This window comes from Hakea prostrata, chromosome 6 (assembly GCF_041222555.1).
Source record: "Hakea prostrata isolate BN-2017 chromosome 6, UWA_Hpros_2, whole genome shotgun sequence".
Lineage (NCBI taxonomy): Eukaryota > Viridiplantae > Streptophyta > Magnoliopsida > Proteales > Proteaceae > Hakea > Hakea prostrata.
In genome coordinates this window covers 19,908,822-19,922,645 of record NC_142605.1, presented here as the reverse complement: position 1 = coordinate 19,922,645, position 13,824 = coordinate 19,908,822, and the positions used below count along the sequence as shown (strand labels likewise).

General features: G+C 37.9%; 1 pseudogene; it reads left to right on the top strand.

The window, feature by feature from the left end:
* Window positions 1-9,894: 9,894 nt before the first annotated feature.
* Window positions 9,895-10,739, top strand: LOC149012493 (cytochrome P450 71AU50 pseudogene; annotated as a pseudogene).
* The last annotated feature ends 3,085 nt before the right edge of the window (window positions 10,740-13,824 follow it).

The window sequence follows — 13,824 nt, the reverse complement described above, 5'->3', positions numbered from 1 at the left end:
ATGTTAGATATGCTGCCGGCAAAGGTTAAGCCCATGACCTCTCCACTGAGAAGTGAAGTTCTCAACCATTCTACTACCTTTCCATTGGCAAAAACTTTTATCTTATAATTTTTACCTGAACTTTTAAATGTGACTAATGGACATATGTTCTTCATCTAGAAGGAAATAAATGATTAAACTTGATAATATTTTGAAGTCCGGAAGAGATTATAGTGTTAAGAAGATTTTGTGTAGAAGTGATTTTGTATTACCTCTTCATGTGTATATATAATACAATAAAGCAAAGAATAAAATTAATGTGGCATACTGTACATAAGGAAATAAATTATTTGCAACAGTCATATTATCCAAGATATCCAACGGTCATATTCTCTAAAGATCTCCAACGGTCATATTCTCCAAAGATCTCTGACGGTCATATTATTGCTAATACTCCCCCTCAAGTTGGAGAGTGAATATCAAGAACTCCCAACTTGTCCTTGAGGAATAGAAAAGAATCTTTGCCAAGGGATTTGGTGAAAATATCAGCAATTTGGGTAGAACTAAAAGTGTGGACGGTACGGATGAGGCTAGAGCGTATCTGTCATACCCCACCCGCTGGTCTCGGTTACCTGCCCGACAACCCATGGGAGTGATCTGTCACAGGATCCACGGTTTTAGTCTATCAATAATAATAAATGCAAGTAAAGACAATCATGAGCAAGAGTTAGTTCAATAATTAAATAAAAGGATTACATGAGTCAAAATACTCCAATAAAATATTCAAGGAAAGAATAAATAATCAAAAAGATTACGATTTCAGTGGAAGCAATTCAAATGTTTAAATGAGTTCTTTCCGGTTTCTTTCTCTAAAGCTAAAAACTTAGGCTCAAGTTTATCAAGGTGAGGGGTTCTCCAATTCTTCTCCAGACGATGGCCAAACTGCCTGACAACTTGTCTCCTACACCCATCAATGGGTGCTATAAGCGCACTCCATGCACTCGCAAGAGCTCCCCCACAGGCTATCTCTATTTCCCATTGCCGGTGCCACATCTTCTTCATACGAGAAGGCTCCTTCATGAGAAACCAATCCATCTTCCCGCGTAAATCCTCCATCTTTACAGGCTAATATAACATAGAAAAAAAAATAAAAGGAATGAGTTCTGACGAACTCAGTAAGAACAACAATAATTCCATCCATATGTCAAATCATTAGAAATGTATATATGATATGTATGAGTGCAAAGTATAAATACCACTAAGATCTAACTATGCAAGTCTCTAATAGTTGACATTCTTTAAGATATACACTAGCCCTTCTATGGGTAGGTCTAGTCACTCTGATCCGGCAAGGACTGATTACCTTTGTAGGGATCCTGGGAAAAATGAAAAGTCTACACCTAGCTCTCAAACCATGGTTGGGATTAAGTCAACACTCTCTCACCATGACCATTGGCATGAGTACTGGCGCATGTCGGGGTTTCTAATCCAATGCAAGTCATAATGGTAACATACTACATGAAATCCAGATACATCCCCTATGGCACCAACCAACTCGGTTCAGTATCCTTCGCAACCTAGCATGAGAATCCTCACAGACTGGCTACCACTATTGGACTCCATTCCATAACCCTATGGTCATCCACATATTATTGGTGCGGCATGCTCTCATGACTCCTCAAGACACCCGGTCCGTTCCTTGGACGTCCATGAGCCCAACCCTAACATATGCAACCCTACCATTGTATGACCAACAGTGGACCACTGAGTCTCCGCACGAACTGTTACCACTATAGGATGAAATAGAGTCACATCATCATTGTCACGGGTCAGCCGGCTTCAATTCCCTTACCGAAAGGGTAGTAATATGTAGGGTACCTAGCCATGCAACTCTAGACTCTACCTAGGTATGCTATCCAGTAGTTATGATAGTGTTGGAGACATCAGTGAGCATGTGTCCCATACCACAACCCTCTGATATCTCAAGCTAAGATATCCCAATGGAATACCCTTTCCGTTAGAACCACAATACATCAATCATCATCATACTACATTCATAATTAACAAAGTATATGTAAAGACAGTACAAACAGGAAGCATACATTAAGATCAACAAGCTATTCATGGTTACAGCAATATATAAAATGAAAGAGCAGTATTGAAAGACACTGGACTAGCATGTTCAAGTCATTTTATAAAGATGAGATTGTATGTCCTTACCTGTAAATAAGTAGAATTCCTCTGGATTGCACACTAGAAACAATTATAAAACTTTTATTAGAAACAGAGGACACCTATAAACAGGGTTACATTAATATGTAAGTCGAATGAATCAAATCGGACAAAATCCAAAAGTTGCAAGCTCACTGGAAACCAGCCGGTCACTTGGGACAGTCTCTTGGTCTGAGCGACCGCCACTAGTGACCGCCCCAAAAACAGTGAGTTTCAATCCGAAACTCAGGCTTCTGATCATCCGATTTTAATCCTAATTTTGAATGATCATAGTCCGAATCTCAAATCTAACACTCCTACAACCAAGGGTAATACGAAACCTAACAATTGACATCAATTTGGTTATCCAGAATCCTTCCCTTGATTTATCAGTCATTTTCACAAAAGCAGGGTTTCATTTTTGGACCTGATCTCATCAAGATCATTAAAAAGGTAGGTACTGTAATAGAAGGATCATGAACAACCAAAGAGGAAAACTAATCTACTTTAATCATAGCTAAAGGTAGAGTATGAGTGAACAGGGAATCACTTACCTCAACCAGATTAGCTATAAAAGACAGTAGAAGCTTCTACAACACTAACAGCACTTCAGATCACCTTCCAGCACGTCTCCACAACCGCCTAACCACAAAAAATAGCAATCCCGAATATAATATTCGTAAAATAAACAAGGGTTGCTATTTATAGAAGTCTAGGGGCAAAATAGGGCAAAACCCCGCAACCAGGACTAGGCGGTCACTTGGTCTAATCAACTGCCACTAGCAACTGCCCCCTAGTATATTGCTATACAAGGGTGCTTTGCTCAAGGGGTTGATGTCCAAGTACAACCTAACCCTAATGAACACATGGGGGAGGTCTTACCTTCATTTCGGATATCTCTAGACATCACTTGCCTTCCAGAAGTCCAACTACCAAGCAAGGCAGGCTCTTCAACAAGAGCATCCAGATCCATGGGTTCAGGGTATGGATCATGGACTTCTATCCAGACATTCCACAAATTGACCCGGCTAAACCTGCGGGTTCTCGAACCTGCAATACGGATCCCGGGTTAGAAATATGGGGGTTGCTACAGTATCTTATCCAGGATGACATGACAATCAATTTCAATATGTTTGGTGCGTTCGTGAAACACAGGATTGGCGGCAATGTGGATGGTCGCTTGATTGTAACAGAAAGGAGGGATTTGTTGCTTCAAATGAACACCAAAATCTTGAAGAAGCAAAGTTAACCAAATTAGCTCGTAAGTGGCCATTGCCATGGCTCGATATTCTGCCTCCACAGAGGATCAAAAACTATATGTTGTTTCTTGGTCTTCCAAGAGATAGGGCTAAAACCAAGAAAAACACAGTAATCGGTGGTGGAGCGGCGAGTCATGGGACAACCTGGCCCAATCGAGTCACAAAAAGCACGAAGTGATAAGGTGCTATTAGCTGGAAGTAAAATACCCTGGCCAGGTGAGCTATGAAGGTATTGGAGAAGGCAAGTTGCGACGTCCATATGTGGTTTCCGAGGTTGGTGCATAAACTGGCTAAGAATGTTGACAGTGTGCACAATATCCGGACGAGTGATGGTGAGATAAATCAATCCTCGAATCAAACGACGATAAGATGCAGGTTCAGGAAAGATATCACCATCGGAGTCTGTAAGCTTGAGATTCTTTGGATTTTCGTTGATTGAAGAAAATACCTTTTTGGAAGCGAGCAAATTCAAAACCAAGAAAATATTTCTTGGGCCCAAGATCTTTGATATGAAATTGTTGGTGAAGGAAACCCTTTAAGGTGGAAATCGCCAAAGTGTCAGAACTAGCAATAAGGATGTCATCCACATATACTAAGACAAAGATGGTTGAATTCCCGTGGCCCTTAGAAAAAAGGGAATAATCTGCAGTCGACTGACTGTAGCCCACAGTCATTAAGGCAGTAGAAAATTTGGCGAACCAATTATGAGAAGCATGCCATAAACCATAGAGAGATTTGTGGAGGCAACAAACAACATTCTCCCCCTTATGATGATAACCAGGAGGTAGAGTCATATATACTTCTTCGTCAAGATCGTCATGTAAGAAGGCGTTATTAACGTTAAGTTGGTGAAGTGACCAATTTTTAATTGAGGCAAAAGCAAGCAAGACTCGTATGGTAACTAGTTTGGCCACAGGAGAAAAAGTTTCATGAAAATCAACACCTTCAGTTTGGGTGTACCCCTTGGCCAGAGTGTCGTTTAATTTTGTAGACCCATTTACAACCAATGGCTTTCTTTTGAGGCGGCAAAGGAACAAATGACAAAGTGTTATTGGTTTCAAGAGCCTCAATCTCTGACTGCATGGCATCTTTCCAGTCAAGTGACAACATTGCTTTGGCAAAGCTAGTGGACTCTTCAGAAGAGGAAAGAGGACTGATAAACTTAAGATGAGAAGGTGAGCCATTCTTATAAGATATAGAAGAATCAAGAGGAAGAAGTTTACCGGCATCTGAAGAAGATGATGTGGGGTGAGTAGCTGAGCATATGTAGTCATTCAAATGGGAGGGGGGATGATGCGACCGGGTGGAGCAACTTGGCAACAACACAACTAGAGGTGGGGAAGGGTTGTGTACATGGTGGGGTTGGCGGGTCCAGTGGTGGAGATGGGAAAACTGGGTTGGTAGGGATGGAGGATTCAAAATCAGGAACTGGAACAGGGAGGGTAGGGTTAATAGATGAAGGGGAAGTCTTTAGGTGGTAAGGAAAAATATATTCAATAAAAACAACTTCTCTACCAACGGGGGTTGGTCCAAGTGGTAAGCAGCTTAGTCCACTTAAGCAAGGTTCCAGTATCGAATCCTTGTGGATGCAAAAAATCCCCGCTGGGAGACTCACCCACCATAGCCAAGTGTGCGACGCGGGTCGAACACCGGTTTATAAACCGGGGTTGGCAACCACACACACACACACACACACACACACAAAAAAAAAAAAGTCTCTACTTGTGTAAACCTTGTGAGAAGTGAGATCAAAAATTTTATAACCTTTTTGGGTGCCCAATGAAATTCCTGAAGAAGCACGGGGTCAAATTTGTGCTTAATGGTGGAATGGTTGTGTCCATAGCACAAACAACCAAAAGTACAAAGATGAGCATATGCGGGGGTTTTATTAAAAAGAAGTTCAAAATGAGTTTTCTCTTTTAATAGTTTGGTAGGCAACCTATTAATAATGTGTGTGGCCATAAGAATGCAATCACCCAAAAAACCTTGTGGAAGTTTGGCTTGAAATAAAAGGGCCCGGCCAACATTGAGTATGTGCTGGTGTTTGCGTTCAACAACACCATTTTGTTGTGGGGTGTCAACACAACTATGTTCATGGATAACTCCATGGTTGGAAAAAAAATGAGGTGGTCAAGTGATTAAAAAATTCACGTGCATTATCAGTGTGAATTTTTTTTATTTGAAAATTGAATTGAGTTTTGACCATTATAAAAAAATCATGCAAATAAGACCAAGCGTCAGATTTGAAATTCATTAGAAAAACCTAAGTATAATGAGAATAGTCATCCACAATAGTCAAAAAATATTTACCACCACATATAGAAGGAATATAATAAGGACCCCAAACATCGCAATGTATTAAATCAAAAGAAGATGAAGTGGATAGGGAGCTAGATGGGAAAAGTAGCCGGGTTTGTTTTGTCAAAAGGCAAATAGTGCAAACACATTTATTAGAAACTGAAATGCAAGAATTAAAACGTGATAAAGAAGTAATAATGTTGCGAGATGGTGGCCTAAGCGCCAATGCCACACATCAAATGAGTGGGAATGAGTGGATGAGGCTGCAATAATGGAGGGAAGCAACTCCAAATAATATAAGCCATTATGCTCCTTATCCAATCCAATCATCTTCTTCGTTGGTAAGTCCTAAAAGACACAATGATGAGGAAAAAATGTTATTGAACAATTGAGAGCTTTAGTGATTTGCTAACGGATAATAAATTAAAACGAAATAAAGGAACATACAAGACATTATTAAGAGAGATGGAAGGGGTGGGGGTGCAAGTCCCTAAATGGGACACAGGGGTTGTTTTACCATTGGGTAATGTAATCGGAGATGTATAAGGAACCATCATATCAATGTTAAAGAAACGTAACTTAGAAGCCATATGAAAATTTGCCTAGAATCAATAACCCATGGGGAAGGGGAATTACCTGCAGCATTTGCTAAAGGAGTGGGATTACCCGATTCGATCAATGCCAATAATTGATAATACTGCGCTGAAGTAAAGATGGGGGCCGAATTTGTTCCTGGGTTGATGGCTACAAAGGATCGAGCAGAGAGTCTAGGTGATGTTGATTTAATGTATGTATTGTTGCTCTTGGGAGGATAACCGTGTTTCTTAAAACAACAGGAATCCAAATATCTGTCCATGCCACAAAAATCACTGTGATACATAGGCTTCTTACCATTTTTAGAATGTGTACGAGAAGCAATGGCTGCAAGGGCAAATTGATGCAATGATGGATTCGGTAACTCATGGAGGGAGCGATGACACTCTTCTTGCAATAGAAGAGAATAAGCACGATTGACGTTAGGCAAGGGTTCCATCAAAAGAAGTTGACTCTGAACAGAAGAATAATAATCATTGAGGCCCATTAAAAATTCAAGTAAGCGATCTTGTTTTTGAAGATCAGTGTGTTTTGACAAGAGACCACAAGTGCAGGGCGGGAACGAGTTGTATGAGTCCACTTCGTCCCAAAAAACCCTTGAGAATAGTATAATAAGATGACAAAGAAGAGGTTCCTTGACGATGATAAAAAAATGCTACGACGGGTCTCAAAAATTCGAGGGGCATTTTTTTGAGAAAAACGATCACGAAGATCATCCCAAACATCGTAGGCAGTAGAGATGTAGAGAATGCTATTAGCAATATCAGGTGAGAGAGCATTTAGCAACCAAGAAAGGACCATGCTGTTGCATCGTGTCCATGCTTGAAACTCCAAAGAATCAGCAGTGGGTTTAGGCAAAGAGGCCATTGATAAAGGCAAGCTTATGTTTGGCCTCAAGAGCCATCCACATCGCACAATTCCAAGTGGGATAATTGTCGCCACGTAAAAGCTGAGTGACGAGTATAGCACCAGAATTATCCGAATGATGTAGAAAATATGGAGAAGAACTATCAAAGTGGATGGGAATAGCATTATTGGAAGCAATAGCAGTTGTAGTAAGAGCATTAAGTGACGGATCGTCATTGTAAAGGCAGCGGAAAGAAAACAACAATGTAAGATCGTTTAGTGCTCTTGAAAAAAAAATTAGCGTCAATTGAAAAGGTGTGGATCGTCCTAAACTGATACCATGTTAAGAATATTTTGTGTAGAAGTGATTTTGTATTACCTCTCCATGTGTATATATAATACAATCAAGCAAAGAATAAAATAAATATGGCATACTGTATTTTTATAAGGAAATAAATTATTTGCAACGATCATATTATCCAAGGATCTCCAACGGTCATATTCTCCAAAGATCTCCAACGGTCATATTATGGCTAATATATAGAGTTTTTTAAGTCACTGATCCATCGATGACTTCTCTTTCACGTAGGAGCATGTAATCTGTTCTGATTTTTTTCTCTTATAATTTTGAAATAAGAGTTTAACTATTGAAAGTTGAAATTGGTGTGGATGTTGTTGTCCTTTTAGTATTTTAGCGTAGAATATTTTATCAACAAAGCTGGAACGCAAATGATGTTGGAGAACAGAACAAACGTTTATTTATTTATTTATTTTTTGGGTAGGAGAGGAAGATCTAAGTCCGTATATATTGATTTGGTGGGGGATGTGGGTTGGTTTAAAGCTTTAAAGAGTCATAGGATCCAAAATGACTACAATATCATCGGTAGATTTTTTCTTCTGGGGATGAATAAAATATGATACTGGTGTCTGTATGTTATGATATTATATGATTAGTTTTGTATGCCTCCATTTGAATAGGTTATAAAATCATTTTTACATATTTTTGTTTTTCTAAAGTCAGCGAAAGATAATGTAATAAATATATAAAACCAAAAACACTATGTCAAAATAGTGGAAAAAAAATGTAAAAAAATAAAAAGCACTCCATGCATATCTAGATTTATGAATAATTAAAATGCAATACTGTCAAATGTAAAGACAACTAGGAGAGGGCCACGGGGACTAATTGAAGTAATGAGCCCCAACATGGAGGACTCTTTGAATTGAGATACTCAAAAATCATTTTATTTTTAAGTTGTTAGTTCTCAAAAATAATAATAATAATAATAAATAAATAATGATAGTGGAATTTTTTTAATCCTTAGGGTCGAGACTAAGAGGAATAAATATAAAGATGCTTCCTTTGGCCCCGATTACTCAATGTCTCAAATCCACCTGGGCTTATTATGAATTTAACAGTGTAGGCTCAAAATTTTGGCTCTGAGGGCTAGTTTGACAAGCACTGATTCGACTAGTTATACCATCTTTAGGACTTTTTTTTTTGGGATAAAAGTAGGAGGAGAATGTTGAATTATGCACTCTTTCATTAATTTTTTGTAATTATGATCAATGTCAGAACTAGGTCAAGATTGAGTCCTAACTTTTCATTCTTGCCCAGCCTTGTAAGGTTAAGGTTAGGATTAGGACTAAGGTCAAGGTCAAGTGCCTATCTTTTTAGTCCCAACCCAACCCTACAAGATCAAAGGTCAAAGTCAAGCTTACCTGTCACTCAATTTTTGTTTCTCTCATCCAAACTCAAGCTCCATTCTAGACCCTTGACTTTGTGGGAGGGTGTTAGGGATAAAGTATAAAGACTGTTTTATCCTTATATGACTTTAAGTATTACCCCGTTATGTATAAATATAAGTCTGTCTTTGTAACAAAACACGTTTTCACTAGCAATATATCTATTCAAGAGTCCCAACCCAGCCCTGCAAGATCAATGGTCAAGGTCAAGGTATTTTTAATAAAAATTGTGTATTATATGATAATAAGTAAAATAGTGCATTGAGAAGTTAACTATGAGTGGTAATATATATGACCATTTCAGTCCATGTCAGTGATGTCACTGAGTTCGTCCGGCAGGTAAGGAACCGAATAGCTAATCTCTGTTTAAGTTGTAACATGACTTGCAAGATAGTCAACAACAGCGTTAATTTCGTGCAAGTGATAAACGAAAACACATTGACGGAATGCTCTGCGAAGCCCCCAAATCTCTTCCCAGCAGATCACAAACCAACCAAGGTGTGTAAACAGAAAAATTAATGTGGTTGATTGCTTGCAAGGAGTCGCTGCGCAGCTCCACATCTTCATATCATCGTTGCAGCACCGCTCTTAGGCCAATGGGGATTGCCTTTCATTCCATCCGAAGCACACTATTTGGTCAAGATTGAGTGCCTAATTTTTCATCTCACCCCTATCTGGTAAAATCTAGGTCAAGATTTTCAAAAGCACAATTTTGACTCGAACATCTTATAGCCGTATAAGCTAAAATTAGATCCACCACACGCTTTCCCATAGTAACATAATCACTGTTGTAAGATATCGTTCTCACCATATAGTAAGGAAAATGTCCACCATAAACTACCTATTTGTTTGGTGATATTGTTAAGGATATAGTAGATCAACCATCTTAAAATCTTCAAATTCTCATTACCCTTTCTTATCCCCATTCTTGTTCAAAATGATTTCATTATTTTTTCTAGTCATGCAACATAACCTCTTGTTACAGGGATTAGCTCGCCGCACAAAGGCAGTTAGCAAAGTCTTTGATGTGTTCTTGGAGAAGATTATTGATGAACACATACAAGATGCCAAAGATCGCCTAGAAAACCATAGGAATGATTTCATTGATGTCATGCTGTCATTCACCATGAAAGCTCAGAATGCAGCGAATGAACAGCCTTATATGATCGACCGTACCAATATTAAAGCAATCATTTTAGACATGCTTGTTGCTGGAATGGACACTCAGCTGTCACAGTTGAATGGGCCATATCTGAACTGTTAAGGCATCCAAAGAAGTTAGAAAAACTTCAGCAAGAATTGAGAGATAAAGTAGGCATGGATCGGCTAGTTGAAGAAGAGGATTTGATGAACTTGAACTACCTGGACATGGTGGTGAAGGAAGCTATGAGACTTCACCCTGTTGGTCCATTTCTTCTGCCTCGCGAGTCCATGGAAGACATAACAATCAATGGATATCATATACCCAAGAAATCTCGTGTGATTATAAATGCATGGGCAATTCAACGAGACCCAATGGTGTGGTCAGAAAATGCAGAGTTCTTTCCTGAAAGATTCATTGGCAGCGAGTTTGACATTCGTGGACGTGATTTCAAATTTATACCATTTGGAGCAGGTCGTAGAGGGTGTCCAGGCTTAAATTTGGGCCCAGTTGTGGATAAACTAGTTCTTGCACAACTGGTACATTGTTTTGATTGGGAACTACCTAGTGGTACATCAGCTGGTGACATAGACATGGCTGAGAAGTTTGGCTTATCGGTTGCGAGAGCCAGCCATTTATATACTATTCCAACTTATTGCCTTTAAACTCCAACAATTAATTGTTAGCAGACTCTTATTTGTTGGTTCCTACTCTAGCCATATTCCACTGTTCAGCGAGTTTCATTTCTCCAAATAGATTACCTATTTTCTTTCGGGCTTTAAATAAAATAAAAAAGAAGAAAAAAATATGTGTACACCCGCTAGCGTTGAAAACAATTACTTATATCTGAGGTGTGATTTTTGGAAGGTGTGCCATGAATTTGATATGTTTTTTCGAGGGGAGACGCGTAAGGAACAAAGTCACAAACCATAAAATGTAAGGGTGTATTGGTTATTTGACGATGACATTAAATTGAAACTTCAATGGTATTAACTGGGAAGACCTAAATGTAAGGTATGGTTTTCTAAAATGTTGCCTCATGTGTGTTTGTGTATGTAATATTTAACAACAACATAAGATGATGAAAATTTAGTTAAGGAAAGTGAAAATTTGAGATGACACTAATATGATATGGTTCCCCTCAACAACAATGGAGCCAATACATGTACAATGGTGGCTATGTTAAAAATTTTGGTTTGGGACCCCACACCAAACTAATAGAGCACTTCTTAAAACTCTAAGTCCCTACCTTTACTGGGGTTACCAAAGATTTGTTACAGCTGAGTAAGCGGTTGAGAGAGAATGTTTTTATTTTTTTGTAGAAATAAAGACTATATTACTAGGAAGGATAATTACATAGTTTAGTTACATCTATTATAATCCAAATTAACATTTTTTAGAGCAATTGAGGATCTATATGCTAAGGTAGTGAACCACAATTGAAGTTTGAGGTTCTCAAAAATACTAACATCTATATATGCAAGAAGCTAGATGTGTCAAAATAGAGACATGAGCAATCAGCCACTGGTTGTGCTTTGGGTGTCAAAAAAGGTCCACTATTTCTTTGCAAGATACACAAATGTTTGCTAGCTTGACTAGAGAAGAGTGGCTTGATCTATTCCTATATGAAGTCCAATGCAAGGTCATATAGTAACATACTACATGTAGTCCAAATACTTCCCCTATGACACCAATCAACTCAGTTCAGTATCCTTCCCTACCTAGAAATGAGAATCCTCACGGATTGACTATCATTGTTGAACTCCATTCCCTAATCCTATGGTCATCCATATATTGTTGGGGTGGATGTTCTCATGACCCCTCACGACTCCCGGCTGCTCCTTAGATGTCCATGAGCCCAAACTCTAACATATGCAACCCTACAAATACATCAACAAAAAAACAACAAAAAAACAACACCACCCACCAACCCACACACAAAAAAAAAAAAAAAAAAAAAAAAAAAAAAAAAACATCAAAAAAAACCAACACAACAACAACCACAAAAAAGAAAAAAAAAAAAAATAAAAAATCAATACATACTAACTATTGTCTCTCAACTTACACCCATCAATATGATAGCCCCCACCCCCCCCCCCCCCCCCCCCCCCCCCCCCCCCCCCCCCCCCCAAACCCCCCCCACCCCCCCCCCCCCCCCCAACACCCCACCCCCCCACACCCCACCACCCAAAAACCCCCCCCCACCACAAAAAAAATTTAATATAACCTAACCCCCCACCCCCACACAAAATTTAACTAAAAAAAACCCCCCCAACACACTCTATTCCAACAAGTTAGAATAATACAAATACATTCAATGATACAATGTAATACCCCTAGATTTTACTAAGGGTATTTTGGTCAATTTTCATAAAATAATCATATATTGTATCTTTTAGTTATATATGTTATTTTGTTTTATAGGTAATTACCATTTGTTTAGAAAGTAATAATAATATTGTTAAATTAATTATTTAATGAAAATAAGGAAAATCAAATCACAATTGAATTAATCGTTTCTTTTTCTTTCTCTTTCTATTATTCAATTTATAATACTTAATTAAACTCAAATATAAAGTTAATAACTATAATATCAGTTAAGTATTTATTATTATTAGTTTAATAAATCTTAACTCTTATAATCAAGTAAAGAAATCAAAATACGTTAAAAGTTAAAATATAAAGTAATAAATTAATTTATTAAACAATAGTTAATTCTTTAACAATTTATCATACATAAAGTTTTATTAATTTATTTAAATGTTATTATTATATTTCTTGCATATAAATAGGGGGAGGGTTTCACCTTACGAGGGAGATTTCTAGGGAAAAAATTGGAAGAGAGAGAGAGAGAGAGAGAGAGAGAGAGAGAGAATTAGTAATTTCTTTTTGGCTGACAAAGTATCGGCTGATTTATTTATTTTGAAATCTATTAGAAAGGCAAGTAATAATCTGCATTATATCCACTTGTTTGAATAATTGTGTATTTGATATGTTGCATTTTATTTGATATAAATTGCAAGTAATAATTCTTCATATTATATATAGTTTGAAATATTGTGTTTTATCTTGATATGTATCACATGTGAGAATCTTTTATATATATCTACTAACTTGAACCATTGTAACATTTGATCTATATTGCAAATTTTGCGTTATATCCATATGTTTCATTTATTTTCTTTTATAAATTTCTATGACTATCAAGATTTAGCATTGCATTGCATATTGCATTATAAGAAAACATAAACTTTTCCATTTATCATGGTTCGATAGAGAATTGGATGGGTTGATAGGGCTGTGTAACGCGCGCAGGCCACGTAACGGCGTGGATCAATCTTCATCCTTTCCTATTGGGAAAACCCATGATAACACTGGAGGGATCAACACACATATCAGGGCTGTATAATGCTTGCAGGCCATGTAACGGCATGGGGTATGATGTGTTGAATCCCAAATGGAGCAATACGCATGTCAAGGCTGTATAACGCGTGCAGGCCATGTAACGGCATGGGGCATCGTATTGTTTCCAAATAAGATAAAGAATAACTTGTGCATTAGCATTATTGCATTATTTATTTCATTTGATTGTATTTCTTGTATTATTTCGATACATTATTTCAAACATGTCGATATCTTGCTAGATTTGATCTTGCTAAGTTTTTTGAAACTTACCCAATATTTTTCTCCAGATGGTGAATGTGTAGGGCATGACTTTGAAGAATTGTGCCGTGATACAGAAGAAGTCCA